General features: G+C 41.8%; 1 protein-coding gene across 11 annotated transcripts in view; it reads right to left on the bottom strand.

The window, feature by feature from the left end:
• Positions 1–18393, bottom strand: part of LOC139444582 (myocyte-specific enhancer factor 2A-like) — a 116892-nt gene that overhangs the window by 75004 nt on the left and 23495 nt on the right. The window contains exon 1 of one of the 11 annotated variants that reach the window (XM_071225472.1): positions 10929–10947. The exons of the other annotated variants lie outside the window; for them this stretch is intronic. The gene's annotated coding sequence lies outside the window, so the exon portion shown is untranslated. Of the gene's footprint in view, positions 1–10928; positions 10948–18393 lie in introns of those variants that run through there. 11 annotated transcript variants of the gene reach the window in all.

Genomic DNA, 18393 nt, shown 5'->3' with positions numbered 1-18393 from the left:
TCCATCTAGCCACACCCACAACCTTACCACACCATCCACTGGCTCCATCTAGCCACACCCACAACCTTACCACACCATCCACTGGCCCCATCTAGCCACACCCACAACCTTACCACACCATCCACTGGCTCCATCTAGCCACACCCACAACCTAACCACACCATCCACTGGCTCCATCTAGCCACACCCACAACCTAACCACACCATCCACTGGCTCCATCTAGCCACACCCACAACCTAACCACACCCACTAGCTTCATTTAGCCACACCCACAACCCAACCGACCCTATGGGTTCCTCCCCACCACTCAACCACATCATGTGAGTCCCATCCCTTGACCTCATCCATTTTTTATCCAAATATCCACAATAATGAATTTTTTGTTTTTATTTCAAAAATAGACAAGACTGATTAAATTTCAAAATATTTCAATAAATTATAAATGCATTTCATTACATTTCCTGATATTTAATATTTTCACTGATGAATAATGACCATTCTTTGTGATGTACTAAGCTCTACTACATTGTGCACACAGAGGACACTGGGAACAAATCAATACAGGGTTCAACACTAAGTGTAAGCATAACCTCTTTTCAAGCAGAAAATCAATGTTCAAAAACCGATACAAACAAAACGTAAGGCAAGTCCTCACTATCTTCTCCTTCAATGACTCCACATCAATGTGGGCCTCAGTGGATGGGAGATGTCACAAGTGCTAACTTCAACTCACTGCACAATATAGATAACCTTTGAAAAATTAAATTATGACACAGATCAAGAATTTCATGTCAACATATTCTTGACTTGGCACTAAATGCAGTGAGCAAGATAGCCTCGCTGAACAGGGACCCATCTGTTTCAAAGTGGTCACATAAAGACACAGCTTTACCTTCCCCTCTTTTAACATACCATATTTTCTAAGAAAATCGCAATTCTTCCCCAGGTGTGGAAATCAGATAATGGCGGCATGAAATCGACAGCTTTTTTATTGATTGTCACAGCCATGAAATCTACCAAAGTGGACATTTTAGCATCAGGAGAGCAAGATCGACTGCGACACTCAGGCGAGGACAATCTTGCAGTTTGACTGGTGCTCAAGTGTGTACCTCACCCCGCTCGCCACGCCCACCACGCCATCATGGCAGTCAGTAGCATGTTAACCTGGAGGTCAACACAACATGGACACAAAAGCACATTCTCGACCGGTGCTGCCCGGTCAATAGGTATTGATTCTCCCTGTCGTCTCCCATTCTCAGACTTGGCTCCGACCACTCCGTAGTCACTCTCTTCAAACAACAAAAATGGAGGAAAAATATACGCTTGTTACTTATCCAATTACAATAATCAAGAGACAAAGTCAGCTCTCTTACAACCTGCAACAGCAGTATGAGCTAACTGCAAGGGACTCGGGGTCAGCCCTCACTGGCGTATCATGCATCGGGGCACAGAGAGGAGACTCGTGGGTGGACGCAGGGTCAACACAACAACATTCATGTACCTCGACTTGCCGGCTCCAAATTTGTCACTGGGTCCTTGTAATAACCTAAGTTCTACAGTCAAGCTCGGTCGGTTCATTTCTAGGGTACATCATATTCTATGGTTACTGCTGAATGTTCAAAATGCGACGGACAAACATATAAAACATTCTTAAATTTTGATAGAATATAGACAAGAAGTTGATTTATATCCTGTATGTGTCAGGATATCACGCACGTGGCAGTGGAAGGAATGGAGTGTGTATTACCAACACCCTGGGGTGAGTGAGTGAGTGTCTCTCTGGGGTGAGTGAGTGAGTGACACCCACAGTCTTGAGTGAGTGAGTGTCTCTCTGGGGTGAGTGAGTGAGTGAGTGACACCCACAGCCTGGAGTGAGTGAGTGAGTGTCTCTAACACTCTTGAGTGAGAGAGGGTCACCAACACTCTGGGATGAGTGAGTGTCTCTAACACTCAAGAGTGAGTGAGGGTCACCAACACTCTGGGATGAGTGAGTGAGTGTCTCTAACACTCAAGAGTGAGTGAGGGTCACCAACACTCTGGGATGAGTGAGTGAGTGTCTATAACACTCAAGAGTGAGTGAGGGTCACCAACACTCTGGGGTGAGTGAGTGAGTGTCTCTAACACTCTGGAGAGAGTGAGTGAATGTCTCTGACACTCTGGAGTGAGTGAGTGAGTGTCTCTAAGACTCTGGAGTGAGTGAGTGAGACACTGGGCGGGTTGAGTCCTATACATTAACAATATTGAACCCATATTGAAATGCATTAGTCCATTGACCTCTTAACAGAATAGAACTAGACCTTGTCATCTTTAGGTGAACACATTAACCATGCGGCTCTCAACTTTGTAGAATCTACAGAATCAACATGATCAACACGTGCATAACAAGATACAGCAGCAACATAAATCTGTCAGTTATAACAGCCTATTTCAGTTGAAACAAAATCCTACTGGTTTGGGATCTTTCAACTGCAGTGTAGTGAAAAATATCATTATAATGTCCTATTTCAGTGAAACCTACATCTATAACCTGCCAGTGTCAATCATTGACATATATGTGATGCATGCTTCACCACTCTAGTTCCTGGTGAAATCATTCCAGCCAATCCCATACACAAAACAGTGACACAACGTTACTGGCAACATAGGCACCCTGAAACAATATCAAATGTGAAACATAATGAACTTATTGTCTGTCCAAGTTCCATAGAACACTTACACAGCACCAGCAAGTAGCGGGATAGACTTGCACAAGTCTCTAAGGCAATGATTATTAGTTTAAATCATAATCTCTAGATTATGTAAATAATAAGAATAAGTTGTCCCTATAAGAAACTGGGGTCCTTACTCTCCACATATCTAGACTTGCCTATCAGGAGGATAGAATTACAACACATCCATAGACTTATCTTTCAGTACAGCCTTGGAGCAAGGCTAGTAGCAGGACAGACGTCCAGTACAGCCCCACTTTCTACTTGCAGGGATGTTAAATACTGCAAGGTATCAAACATGTATTTCAATACAATGTGACACTCTTCAAGTGGTCCATTCACATGGGACACACATTCAAGCTGTCCCGTCACACATACAATGTCACGGCAGCCATTTTTCAGCCCTCGGTGCATTTCCATTCCCTCTGAAATATCCCTCCAAAATTCACAAAGGATAGCCTCTGTGGGCCGACTAGTCTCCTATGAGTTCCACATGAAATTGCTGCCATGCAAGCAGGGCTGATAATTGATAAAAGATGTCTGCAATCTCCATATAAATCAGGCGATGATGAGAGTGACTGCTTCATTAGCGCTTCCCTGTGACCCCGCCCGACCCTATCACAGATCGCCTTCCGTCACAAGCCTCCATGCAACAATTACAAGATTATATGCAGATTGTGGGCACCCAAGGGACTTGACAAACAGTTTAATAGGTCCTCTGTAGAAATTGACTGCACTAAGAAGTGTACTGTGTACATTCCCTTCAAGTTAAGATTAACTTTGCCAAGGGCTCAGACACACCCTGAAAGTTGAGATCGGTTTGGAGCACAGGCACACCCTAAAAGTTGAGATCGGTCTGGGGCACAGACACACCTCATAGATGCGGCTTCCTGGGGCACCAACACATCCCACAGTTGACACAGTCACACAGCAGTCGTGATCAACTCTTGTTATTCCGGGACAAGCCAAATAGCAACTTGTGCCCCTCTCATGGCCATTTTTGCAGCTGCATTCTGTCTAAGTACAAACGGGCACAGCTAAAAAATGGTCACCTCCTACCTTAATGATTCATGTATATTTCCCCCATATATCATACATATTCCAGATGTTATTGAAAACACATCAGGACTCACAGTATTATACAGCACATTTAACTGTATGTTGGGTATATTTTTAAATCAAAAATTATTCCTTAGGGATTCTTTGACGGAAATACTTGAAGTCCTACGCGCATGCTGATTGGTTTGTCCTTTATTCGCACATAACATTCATCAATAGGGGAACTAGTCTTCTTGCAGGTAATGGAAAGGGGTGAGTCCCACTGGTGCACCGACAGATCCCCTAGTGGGGACACTCACACACAACCTGTGGTCACTTGTGGATGTAATGGGGCGGTTGGGTAGCCTAGTGGGTAAAGAGTTCGCTCGCCACGCAGAAGACCCGGGTTCAATTCCCAACATGGGTACAATGTGTGAAGCCCATTTCTGGTGTTCCCTGCTGTGATATTGCTGGAATATTGCTAAACGTGACGTAAATCCATACTCACTCACTGAGAATGTAATGTTCACCATTGGCCCCTTATCCCGCTCAACACATACACTGCCTCACAACAACAGTGTCCAAGAATCAACTGATATGTCAGAGAGAATCTTTCATCTCTATAAATTACTTGAATAAACTACTTCTAAATTGATGAAGTTCATTATCAGTTTGGAGACTTAGGAAGTAGCTTTTATTCAATCTTGTTCACAAAATCTACTCCCATTCATGTTCGGACATTTATTCAAGTGGGAATCCAAAATTGCCTTCCTTTCAACCATAGGGGGAAAAACAAACTGTCCCCCACACACCCTCACCCCACCTCATGTCTGTGTAACATCCCCTGGAGCACTGAGAGCCAGCGCTGAGATTGACCCGGCCCAGGGTGGGCCATGTTCGATGTGGGAGGTGGGGCTCCAAGGTGATATGTGCATGTACGTGTGCCTGGATACCGTCATATCTAGTAATCTACCTGGTAGAACACCATGTAATAAACTGCTCTGTCACCTGAGATTCAAGGGGTCAATACATCTAACAGGATGGCCTTAGGTGAGAGATTAATTAGGGACCAATATTAACCAAAACGTCCCCCAATGACAGGCAGGCTACAGCGACCTGAACGCCATATGGTCTGAGCAGTGTGTTATTATAGTGACTGAGATACTCAATTACAAGTGTGATGATTAAGTAGGAGTTCATGCCACGATATTGTTTATCATATCGATAACTGAGGACCGACCCAATTTTATTATTGTGTATTGGTCACATTGTGTATTGGACAGATTACTGTGTATTGTGCAGATTGTGTAATGGTCATATTGTGTACTGGCCACATTGTGTATTGGTCAGATTATTGTGTATCGGGCAGATTGTGTATTGACCACCATACTGTATTGACCAGATTGTGTATTGGCTAGATTGTGTAGTAGCCACCGAAGTGTATTGATCAGATTGCTATGTATTGGCCATCTTAGTGTATTGGCCATCTTAGTGTATTGGCCACCATAGTGTATCGGCCACCATAGTGTATTGGCTACCTTAGTGTATTGGCCATCTTAGTGTATTGGCCACCTTAGTGTATCGGCCACCTTAGTGTATTGGCCATATTAGTGTATCGGCCACCATAGTGTATTGGCTACCTTAGTGTATTGGCTACCTTAGTGTATTGGCTACCTTAGTGTATTGGCCACCTTAGTGTATCGGCCATCTTAGTGTATTGGCCACATTAGTGTATCGGCCACCATAGTGTATTGGCTACCTTAGTGTATTGGCTACCTTAGTGTATTGGCTACCTTAGTGTATTGGCCACCTTAGTGCATTGGCCACCTTTGTGTATTGGCTACCTTAGTGTATTGGCTACCTTAGTGTATTGGCCATCTTAGTGTATTGGCCATCTTAGTGTATTGGCCACCTTAGTGTATTGGCCACATTAGTGTATCGGCCACCATAGCGTATTGCCTACCTTAGAGTATTGGCCACATTAGTGTATTGGCCACCATAGTGTATTGGCCACCTTAGTGTATTGGCCACCATAGTGTATTGGCCACCATAGTGTATTGGCTACCTTAGTGTATTGGCTACCATAGTGTATTGGCTACCTTAGTGTATTGGCCACCTTTCTGTATTGGCCACCTTAGTGTATTGGCCACCATAGTGTATTGGCCACCATAGTGTATCAGGCACCATAGTGTATCGGCTACCTTAGTGTATTGGCTACCTTAGTGTATTGGCTACCTTAGTGTAGTGGCCACCATAGCGTATTGGCCACCTTAGTGTATCGGCCACCTTAGTGTATTGGCCATATTAGTGTATCGGCCACCATAGTGTATTGGCTACCTTAGTGTATTGGCTACCTTAGTGTATTGGCTACCTTAGTGTATTGGCCACCTTAGTGTATCGGCCATCTTAGTGTATTGGCCACATTAGTGTATCGGCCACCATAGTGTATTGGCTACCTTAGTGTATTGGCTACCTTAGTGTATTGGCTACCTTAGTGTATTGGCCACCTTAGTGCATTGGCCACCTTTGTGTATTGGCTACCTTAGTGTATTGGCTACCTTAGTGTATTGGCCATCTTAGTGTATTGGCCATCTTAGTGTATTGGCCACCTTAGTGTATTGGCCACATTAGTGTATCGGCCACCATAGCGTATTGGCTACCTTAGAGTATTGGCCATATTAGTGTATTGGCCACCATAGTGTATTGGCCACCTTAGTGTATTGGCCACCATAGTGTATTGGCCACCATAGTGTATTGGCTACCTTAGTGTATTGGCTACCTTAGTGTATTGGCTACCTTAGTGTATTGGCCACCTTTCTGTATTGGCCACCTTAGTGTATTGGCCACCATAGTGTATTGGCCACCATAGTGTATCAGGCACCATAGTGTATCGGCTACCTTAGTGTATTGGCTACCTTAGTGTATTGGCTACCTTAGTGTAGTGGCCACCATAGCGTATTGGCCACCGTAGTGTATTGGCTACCTTAGTGTATTGGCTACCTTAGTGTATTGGCTACCATAGTGTATTGGCTACCTTAGAGTATTGGCCACATTAGTGTATTGGCTACCTTAGTGTATTGGCCACATTAGTGTATTGGCCACCATAGTGTATTGGCTACCTTAGAGTATTGGCCACATTAGTGTATTGGCCACCATAGTGTATTGGCCACATTAGTGTATTGGCCACCATAGTGTATTGGCTACCTTAGAGTATTGGCCACATTAGTGTATTGGCCACCATAGTGTATTGGCTACCTTAGAGTATTGGCCACATTAGTGTATTGGCCACCATAGTGTACTGACCGGATTATTGTGTATTCACTAATTTGATGGATAAATGGGTGGTTAACCCTCAACAGATCCATGTTAACCTCCTCTGATGAATGACCAGTTTACTTCTCGAGTAAACCTCCGGACACATGACAAGTTAACCTCCCTTAAAGTAACATGACAGTTAACCTCCTGACACTATCACTCCTGATGAACAAGCAGCTAATGCCCTCACACATTTCAAATGGTCAATGCTGAGCTTCACAGTTTTTTACTGACCCATGAAGATCCAGGGTAGAACAGGTCTTCAACAACCCATTCTTGTCCCCCGTGAAGATCCAGGGTAGAACAGGTCTTCAACAACCCATGCTTGTCGTGTCAGGCAATTATGCTTGTCGTAAGAGGCAACTAACGGGATTGGATGGTCAGGCTCGCTAACTTGGTTTATGCATGTCATCGTATCCCAATTGCGTGGATTCATGCTCATGATGTCACTGGATTGTCTGTCCCAGACTCGATAACTTACAGGCCTCCATCATATAGCTGTAATATTGCTAAGTGCGGTGTTAATCAACAAACAAGCAAACAGTTGTTTATCAGCTCAAGGCAAGTAAATACAGGACATTTGTTGTGCATCTATAAGAACTTCTGCCAAATAAGCATGGTCTGCACATGGACTATCGGTACACATGTACAGCAATAGCAACCAAGAGAGGCCGCAGCAGCTTACGCAAGACCGTCATCAGAACCCCCCTCTCCCCATCGCGGCACAGGTCAGCTGACCACTCTTCAGATGGAGGTATGTATTTCAACAACCCTCCTAGAGTGCGGGCACATCAATAATGACAGATATCTGCTCAAATTGAAATCTAAAACACCTGAATCCCACATGAAATGAGATATTATGCCTATAAATAAAGTCTCAAGTATCAATCAGCCCTCCAAACGACTCGGGTTGAAAAATAATTGCATCTTTAGCATCATGATCCGCAAATGTTCCTGCGTGTGCTACTGGTGCATGATGGGAGCCTCACCAGGTGATACGTCAAACATCATAACTATATAACCATTTGTTCCGACAGACCCGTGTGTCATAACAATGACGTGCGACCATTCCATCAGTGTGCGATCAACTCGACCAGCTCTCCTGTATGTCACATGATAGCCAGAGCAGAGACTCATCCTACTCCATTCATAACAGTCCATACAACCCCTTAACTGGCTGTATATTGCTAATCTCATAGACTATCACATTTTCTACTGGATGTTTTCCTGATAAATGTCTTGCTAATCACAATCATTGACATTTCCACTATAGTCATAAGTGAAGGAAAACTTGAAACAAGATCTCTACTAACGACCCAGGTCTCCGTCTCAAGACCTTAAATACTGCCTAAAGATTTGCTACAAAAATAATGATGTGTAATTCATTTTTATGTCAGTTTAATTCAATAGTCATAGAAAACAGTATGATTCACTACTTTGATGTACAGCATCAGGTGATCAGCTAAAGGTGGAGTACCTGTACTGACTTCTTCCTCAGCGTTCTGGTGAACTGGAGAATGATATCCACGAGCACAGACATTAATTAACATCAGCCATTACTGCCAGAGTCGTTTCAGTCATTAATGGAAATAATCGTAACATGTTTACTAGAATACATCAGCTGCTGATGATACTACCCCTGGGTGTCTAAGACACCAGAGAGTAACCATGGAAACCTTTTTCTATAGTCATTACACCTCTAGGTTAAATAACATGTATACCTTAGGCAGCCATTCATGTTTTGTTTTTCCTATTCACGACATGACCAGTTAACCTTCCAAGACATATAAGCAGTTAACCCTTTAAAGACATAAGACAGTTAACCCTTCCAAGACCTATGACAAATTAACCCTTCCAAGACTCATGACAATTAACCCTTCCAAGCCATATGACCAATTAACCCTACCATGCAAATGATCAATATACCGTATACAGCCATATGACCAGATTACTAGAAAAAAAAGTTATATTTTGCAAGACAGCACAATATCTTTTATTCTGCATAACCAATACTCCATCTTATCGCAACTGCCAAAAACCTTCAGGATGATGTAAATCACGTCAGTCCGGCTGTTTCTCACTCTCAGTAACACGTGACATTATCCACTGTTTGACGACATTCCTGCATTCCTAAGTGACATCGCTGCTTCTGCATGAGTGAGTGAGTGACTGTTGTTTTATACGCAGTCAGCAATATGACAACCACACAAGCCTGTGATTGACGGCGTGAGCAAGAACACTAGAATATGCAACCCACCTGTTGGTTCCTTTACAAGGGGTACTAGCAGGTTTTGCCCAAAGCAAAACATGATCATAAAAATTGAGAGTGGATGCAAATAATTTGCACTGGAAATATGATGGGATGCAAAAGTATCTGGGCATGGAGTCATCCCACAGATGACATCCTTACCTTGTCAGCTTGCTGATGGGGTTAACCTCTTTGGTCATGTGGACAAGGCATCCAAACTTGGATCAGCAGGTCCATGGTTCAAATCCCATCACTTGACTCGCTGAAATTTATGGCCCCTACACAAAAATATCGTTAACATTCTGCTGTGACCATGTACAGCAGCATAAATCATAACTATAACTTTCCATATCCGATTCTCTTTACCTTACGTTTTGTTTCAAAAAGCCTGTCTATGATTGGCGTAAGGCATCACAAATACTTCCTACTTGTTGTTGGTCCAATAGTCTCCGTGGGACCCCACCACCACGTCTGGGACCCCCCAAATCAGGACTGACAGTCCAAGGGCAGCCCCTGCAGCCCCGGGCCCAAGGGAGATGACCACACTCACTCAACACAACACTGCACCAACATGTACCACAGGAGACAAGGTTGTGCCAGCAACAATTCAGTAAAAATGTTTTCTGAAGGCAAGTGAATTCACTCACGCTTGTTTCAAATTCTGTTACACTTCCCACTTGAGAATTAACGGCTAATACAAGCTGTGACAAGAAAGAATAAAATCAGGCAGTTAATTCTGATTCTTAAACATCTTTCTTTCATTCACTGATGCCCAGGTTTGTTTACCGGTAGACCTCAGTCTCGCTTCAAGGCTGAGATAGGTGTGTTGCCTATCTTCGTCAAAGAGAGAGATAAATTTTACGTAGTGTACCATCGCAGATCGGGCTGCACTGAACACCTGCACTAAACACCTGCAACAATCACCAGCACCAATCAGCCATATCATTTGATAAATAATCCATGACCTAACCAAGTGTGCTTGGTTTCAACCCCGTGCATCCCGCCGCTCATACCCCTGGGAGATTAGACGACAGTCGACAACCTGCTCCCCAACATGGTGTTAACCTGATAATTAACTTTATGCCCGAGCTCATTAGTCTTAACCTCGCGGCCACACCACCCTCACTGCATCAACAGCCGACGAAGGAAACAAGCCCAGCACCCAGGGGTCCTTAAAGGAGCATTTTCACATTATCCATCAGTATTGTGAATATTTACTTCACCTTGACCATTTGGCCTACATACAGTATACACATACAATCGTCCTTCTCTCTTGGTGAAACTATTCCGACCATAAGGGACGTACATAACAGATAATACCTGACTTGGACGTATTTACTTCGATCGTTACGATGTGTTTCAGCCAGTGTTTTGAATTCCTTCGCTCTTCTGAAAGGACACTGCGTCTTTTGTTTCATTTTAAGTACTTATCCCATAAATCTCGTGAAAATATTCAATCAAAGCGTCATATTTCACACTGGGTGAAAATAATCATAAACATTCAAGAAAGTGATCAATTTTACTTTTTACACACGAAGAAAATGTCAGAAACCAATGACTTTCACCTCCAATGCAACCATAGACTAAAAGAGTTTTTCTTAAATTCCATGTGCATTACCTATGAAGATATGAGATGAACATCACATCGCTTTCTTTTGCCTATTTCCACTGATCCATCAGCTGTCACTTCAACCGACATCAAAGCCGAGCGAGTTTCGTGCTACTCTTATCTGGGGATCAATACTGCCTGCTTGTTTGGTCCCCTTGACTTTGTCCAGGTTTACGTAGCTAGCTTGGCCGAGTTACGGAACATGACGTAGGAAGCAGCGGCCCGAGGCAGTCGTCCCTGTTGATCAGTTCCTACATTATCAATCCCTCTAACAATCAGTCAATACATACTACAATGACCATAGCTGACACCCAGTTCTCCGAGCTGATAGTCCTCAAAACGTCTGCTTGGCCAGAAAATAATTGATGCTTAACACTCCCGAAGCTCCTCTGGTATAGGAGTGGGTGCTAATAGCTTCGTGAGGGTATATTCACGTCTGGCCCCCGGTTGGGTGAAATTCTACGTTTACAGTTTGCAGTATAATGAGCGCCACCTACTGTAAACACTGGCAGTTAATGCGATTAATCAGGCAAAATATGCTTCATTTAATGTCAATTACAAAGTCATGCTATCAGTTTTATTGTGAATCTTTGAAACGCTGTTGTCAATGTACCGAAGTAAGATCAATATTTTACAGATTGTTGTGACAGACTTATTTTATTAGATAAATCTTACTTCTCATGCACCAGATTTAATTGGATTGTGGTAAATTCATGAACACTGTCAAGCCGTATAATTCAATATTAACATCTTTTTATTATTCATTTCCAACTTAAATTTTAATCATTAATTCTCGGCTTCAAGAAAGGCCACCATGAAGGATCACAAAGGTTTGAACATTTAACTCAAGGATTTTAATTTTGAAACCATCAAACATTGATAGCTTTGCACTAAAAGAAAATGATTTTTTTTTATTTCATCTAAAAAAGTCAGAAGTTAATATATTATAAACACAATTTATCAGTAATTCTCAAGGGCGGATCATTTTGAAAGAGGATAAAAATAATTGAAACACAATTCTAAGGCACTTCTTTCCAGATCGGACACAGGAACTAGGATGCTTTATTCTGAAGACAAAGACTATTCTTAAGGTTGATCAAAACTGTAGGCAATAACATAAAGCAGAGCTTCAATACATTTTACACAATCAACCTTCTCCATCTGGTGTGGAGGGCAATGTCCCCATAAACAATCCCCTCAGGAAGGACTGAGGAACCATGGAACTGTGAATAATAATAATAATAATAATAATAATAATAGGTCATTTATATTGCGCATATTTCCACACCACTAAGGGCAAGCTCAAAGTGCTATTATTATCCTGGTCACTGGATCAGTGTGCACTCTAGAATCATTCTCATTCTCAGCTCCCTGGGGATCATACAACCCAAGCTGCCTTATATACCCAAGTGTGGATCGCCACTTGCTTCCATGGATCGCTAATGGAGTCACTGCTTCCTCACACATCCATCTCCAGCAAACCATTATTATTTTTTGTAAAACCTAAGGAAAACTGATCCCCTTTTTCAGAAACAATCACTTAACAATTATATAATTAAAAAATAATTTGGGTATAAATTCTTTATACATATGACTACATAAATGATAATTCATTTACAAAACATATGGTAGATTAAATAACTACAATTTCAACACTAATCAGTGAACAAAGAATTATCTGATAATCTTTCTGGTTTCATTGCAAAACCACACAAGTACTTCCAGAATAAAGAATGTCAAAATACAAAACTACACATTTAACCAGTTCATCTAAATGAAACAGAGCCAACATGAGACATATCTTACTGTGAAGTATTTTAGAGGACATTACTGCAAGCTGAGAAACAAATAGAGTTAAAGATCAAACATGAAAAGTTTCCACCGCAGCCAAACTACAAGTAGCAATAGAGCAGCTAAATGAATCACCAAACTGTTACTACAGGGGAAAAGACAACTTTGTAACACTTGTCAGTCGTGTCGCTACTTTTTCCGTTGTAGCAACTTTGTCGAGTTTGACAAAACTTTCCCACCTCCAGAGCACACCAGAATATCCTCCACGCCACAAAGTTTTCGGAGACGAAGAAGCTTTGGCATAAACGACGGGATGAGAAACCGGGCGTTATTCATTTTCTCTGTTGAAAAATTTCCCACAAGACAAAGGGTCTTACATAAGGCCGGCTCGCTACTGGTATTAACGAGTTCAAGTATATTTGAGTTGGAAATTGTACGCACGTTTAGAATGACAGCATGTTAGAGGCTCCCAGACCCATCAATGCCTCCATTTTCATCGATGTTCGTAAAATTCACATGCGGCGGAACCTCCTTTCGACCGTCTAAATGATTTAGCTCACTTGAATTTGAGAGCTTTCCACTTTTTGAATGAAGACAATAAATTTTAAATCTGAGCAGAAAGATGTCATAAATGTGTAGAACCGATCAATAAACATTGGTCCAGGTGTTGGGACTCCATCACCCCTAAAATCAATAGTGAACTCATCTAAGCAAATAGCCACAGACTTAACCATCAAACAGTCGGGGGTGTTAAGTTGTAGACCTTACCTTTCCATGTCAAATGTTTACACTTGGCAATTATCCACAATATCAGATCTTAGCCACAAACAAGCCGGATTTCTCAAACTTCCATATCACTGATTAAAATGAGCGCCTTTCAACCTTTCTCCTCTGAAACAGCCTGCTCAGCCCTCCCCCTGGTGCTGAATGAGAATCGGACAAACTTACCTCGACTCCAGTTTCAACTCAAGCGCATCAGAAACATCGATGCACAAAACGTCACACAACAAAGTTGATAGAACAGCTGTTTAGGCCTAAGCAATGTTCACACAATAGATCCCATTTAAACTTCATTGACTGAACTTGTGTGTTTGCGCTTGTTGAAGTTTTGTAAGCAGAATCTCAGCATTACCTCCACATCCCAGGGAACCCCTCCGAGAATGTGTAGCCCGTTCCAAACTAAACACAAGTTCAAGGGGTACAGGCTAGCAGAGAGAACAAACAAACACGGGGATCTAGTGGGGACACTGTCACCGACATACAACCACCTACCATATTTCCAACCATTTACAACAGCCATAAACTGTAGTGGCTGATCAGTAGCATGTATGTATCCATGCCCTGCTGCACAGATTCCCTAATATCAAACAGACAAACATTCATAAATTATGAAAGATATGCTGACATGGGACTCGGCAGCGAAAATGTTTGACGGTCAATGATTTTCTTTTTTATGAAAGTTGTGTGTTATCTCAAGGTAAGCAGGTAATGAAAAGAGTCAAGAGCTGGCTGGTTGTACTGACAGAAATATAATCCGTCTTCTCCACAAAGTTCCAATCCACATGATGAAAACTCCCTTACAATGTTTAAGGATAATCTTATATCATGAAGCATGAAGTACTGGGGAACTATTCTGCCCCGAATCACCACAGGGAGACAAGTATGAAGTACTGGGGACCTGTTCTGCCATGAATCACCACAGGAAACAAGCATGAAGTACTGGGGACCGATTCCGACCCAGAATCTCCACAGGGAGACAAGTATGAAGTACTGGGGACCAATTCCGACCCAGAATCTCCACAGAAGACAAGTATGAAGTACTGGGGACCGATTCCGACCCAGAATCTCCACAGGGAGACAAGTATGAAGTACTGGGGACCTGTTCTGCCCTGAATCACCACAGGGAGACAAGCATGAAGTACTGGGGACCTATTCTGACCCAGAATCTCCACAGGGAGACAAGCATGAAGTACTTGGGACCTATTCTGCCCTGAATCACCACAGGGAGACAAGAAAGAAGTACTGGAGACCTATTTTGCCACAGAATCCCCACAAGGGTACAAAACCAATTAAACCAAGATAAAATCATATTTGTCATGGATGAGAATGTGAACTAAACTGTCAAGGCTGACTTCGGGTAAAGCGAGCCACAACCCATTAGTCTTACATATGGGCAAACATTAGATCTGAAATTTATAATGATAGTTGCAATTTGTTGAAATTCATAATTTTCCATGTCTGATTCCAACCCACCAGTGAGTGTTTGTTTTTTGTATAATGCCACACTCAGCAATTTTATAGCCAATAAGCATAGTCCATAAGTTGCTGAAGAATCCCGATCTTCACGAGTGAGTCAGTCAGTCAGTCATTCAGTCAGTCTAACACCTTATATTACAGATATATGATAGTAGCCTGTAACTAATTTAGTCTTGACCAGACAATCCAGTGATTGATGTTGTGAGCCTCAATCCAAGTCGTATATATCACCCAGAAAGCTCCTGCAGAGGGTATACCCATAGAATACAACCTGAGTTGTCATAGCATCAACAACAAAACATCCAAAACAAAAACTACTTGAGAATTATGTATACATTATGAAACTACAACATATTAATACACTGATACGAAATCACTACCATCCTCACGTCTTCCACGAATTCCGCCAATACCACCTCAACAGCCCTGTTAACACTGATTTCTTTACATATTGATTCTGCTCGAATTTTATCACAAGTTGGCAATAAAAAGAAATGTGTGTAAACATATTCACAGCTGATAACCTATAAACTAAACTTGAAAGAAATTAACACATTATACTGCTTGTTGGTTTTAGTAACATACAATAATTGTAAGATATTAACCTCAACACTTTTTGCAATTCTTAACTGATATGAATTTTTATTAAAAAATATGCTTACAAGAATGCGGATTATTCCAGAGCTAAGATAAGGTAGCTGATTTACACAGATTTAACCAATATATAACAGTAATATCACATAAATAAATTAGCCCTGTCCCATCTCAGTAAATATCCCACATACCACATAAAGACTAATGACTAAAAATGTATATAAACAAGGACCAATATAACAGTACAAATGTCACAATCGTTTTTTCTAAAGCAACGACTTAATTTTACCATCTTCACTCTACAGATAATCATTGTCCTTTCTCGCCTCATGACTTAACAATAACTTTGTTTTCAAGGTATTATAAATGGTAAGACCATCATTATTAAACCATAACAACATTCTACTTCATAGGTTTTTTTCATTTTCTTATCGTCTAAAAAGTATGTATAAGTTTCAAGTTTCAAACGGTGAAAATCAAAAGGTGAAATAACTCTGTCACCGTCACCAGCTCTGTTGCAGCAACCCTTTTCATGCAATCATAAACAAGAATCAATCCCACTGCATATTTAATTTTTTTTATCAAAACCCCGCGTTCATAGCTGGACCTGATCAATAGCATCTCCAACAGTGGAAAACAAATCACAAAGTTCCATTTCTTCCTGCTATCTACTGGAATCAATAAGTGACTACGAGTCATCCAATTCTTATAGGCCTGCCACACAGTGTTTGTCTCGTTTCTCTCCAACTCCACAGTTTCCTACTCATCAAATAATCATGGGAAACAGTAGGTATCAAAACGACTTTCCTGATAACTCTGCAAGAAATAGATATCAGTCGACAACTAACAAAACTTGCCTGTAATCTTTTTCCAGATAGTCCTCTTAAGTCACAGCACTTATCTCACCATTTCTTTCATAACAAAGATACAGTGTCTTGTTTCCGTGATAGCGTACAGTGATTCGTCATTGCCGTGAGTACTGAGGCTGTCACCTTACATACATATAGGGTGAGTGAGTGAGTATTGTTTTAAGCAGAAGTACTGTGGAACTATTCTGACCCATAATCGCCCTGAATCCCTATTCTACCCCGAATCACCGCAGGGAGACAAGCATGAAGTACTGGAGACCTATTCTGCCACAGAATCCCCACAAGGAGACAAGCATTAAGTACTGGAGACCTATTCTGCCACAGAATCCCCACAAGGAGACAAGCATGAAGTACTTGAGACCTATTCTGCCACAGAATCCCCACAAGGAAACAAGCATGAAGTACTGGAGACCTATTCTGCCACAGAATCCCCACAAGGAGACAAGCATGAAGTACTGGAGACCTATTCTGCCACAGAATCCCCACAAGGGCACAAACCCAATTGAACCAATGTAACACAAGAGTTTGCCACTAACATGGCTATATCCCCCGCCCCTGTTGCAGAATTTATGACACAACTATATCTAATTAAATACTAACCTTTTTTTAACCGAGGTGGAACTTGTCATGGAAATTGTACAAAAAAAAAGAAGAGTTTGGAACCTAAGTCAATCTTGCTGCGATGGAAATGTAAACATATAAAAAAATATAAAATTTCTAAATAGCAAAAGGCACCAGTTCAGCATGTACCTGACAAACCTGCGAAGTTTGATGAAAAAATATTGAACGGTTTATGAGTTAAGCTCTGGAAACGAACCCTACCCTCACAGAACCTAAGTCCATCTTGTTGCCATGGAAATTTAAAAATATAAAAAATTCTAAAATTTCTAAATAGCAAAAGGCACCAGTTCAGCATGTACCTGACAGACCTGCAAAGTTTGATGAAAAAATATTGAACAGTTTATGAGTTAAGCTCCAGAAACGAAACGTGAATTTGTCATGGATGAGAATGTGAACTAAACAGTCAAGGCTGGCTTCGGGTAAAGCGAACCACAACCCATTACCTGAACGATACCCATGTGAGGTCTGACAAGACTGAATCTCCTGGACTGTGTACTATGAGTGCAAGGATAAAAACCTAACTGCACCCATTGACTTCAATAGCTTCAACACGTCTAGGTTTCGGGTCAATCCACTCTTTCACACACTCACATTCTCTATATGTTTTTCAATATCTGACATATTCTCCCTGTTCCCCAGGGTAAACTACATACTATGTATGGAGAAGTTTGCAAGCATCATTATTCCTCCCATCATGCATCATTCAGTGAAGTATAGTCTTCATTGTCTTTATCGCTACTAACAAACTTTAGTTCAATATGTCAATACCAGGAGGCGGGTCCCCGCTTCATGTAACAACACATCATACAACCTTCTTGCCATCAGACCGAAGATGAACCTGCCAGACCCAAACCCAGAACAATGGTGGAGTAGGTCAGGTGTTCACTCATCACACAAACAGCATGGTTGATCCCCTAATGCATGCATACACTGTTAAGCTCCTTCTTTGTGTTCCCCCTCTTAATTTGACAAGTGGCATAAAACAAACACATTTATACTCTTTCCCTCGTTCCACCCGTGAAGATCCGAGGTAGAACAGGTCTTCAGCAACCCATGTTTGCAGTAAATGCCAAGAGGAGAATAGGGATCGGGTGGTCAGGCTCACTGACTTGGTTGATGCATGTCATCATATCCCAATCGTCTAGATCGATGCTGAGATTGTAACTTACAGACCACTGTCATATAGCTGGAATATTGCTGAGTGCAGCAGTAAACACCAAACAAACAAACAAATCTTTCCCTCACTCATTCAGCAGCTTTCAGTAAAACTTAGTTAGTGTTCCTGTCCCTCAACCACAGTCCTGCCTCCACTCACTCACTCACTCACTCACCAGTACTTTCAA

Source organism: Haliotis cracherodii, unplaced genomic scaffold (assembly GCF_022045235.1).
Source record: "Haliotis cracherodii isolate W230 unplaced genomic scaffold, xgHalCrac1.p SCAF_57, whole genome shotgun sequence".
Taxonomy (NCBI): domain Eukaryota; kingdom Metazoa; phylum Mollusca; class Gastropoda; order Lepetellida; family Haliotidae; genus Haliotis; species Haliotis cracherodii.
The sequence above is the reverse complement of the archived record's forward strand: the minus strand, read 5'-3'. Positions and strand labels throughout refer to the sequence as shown.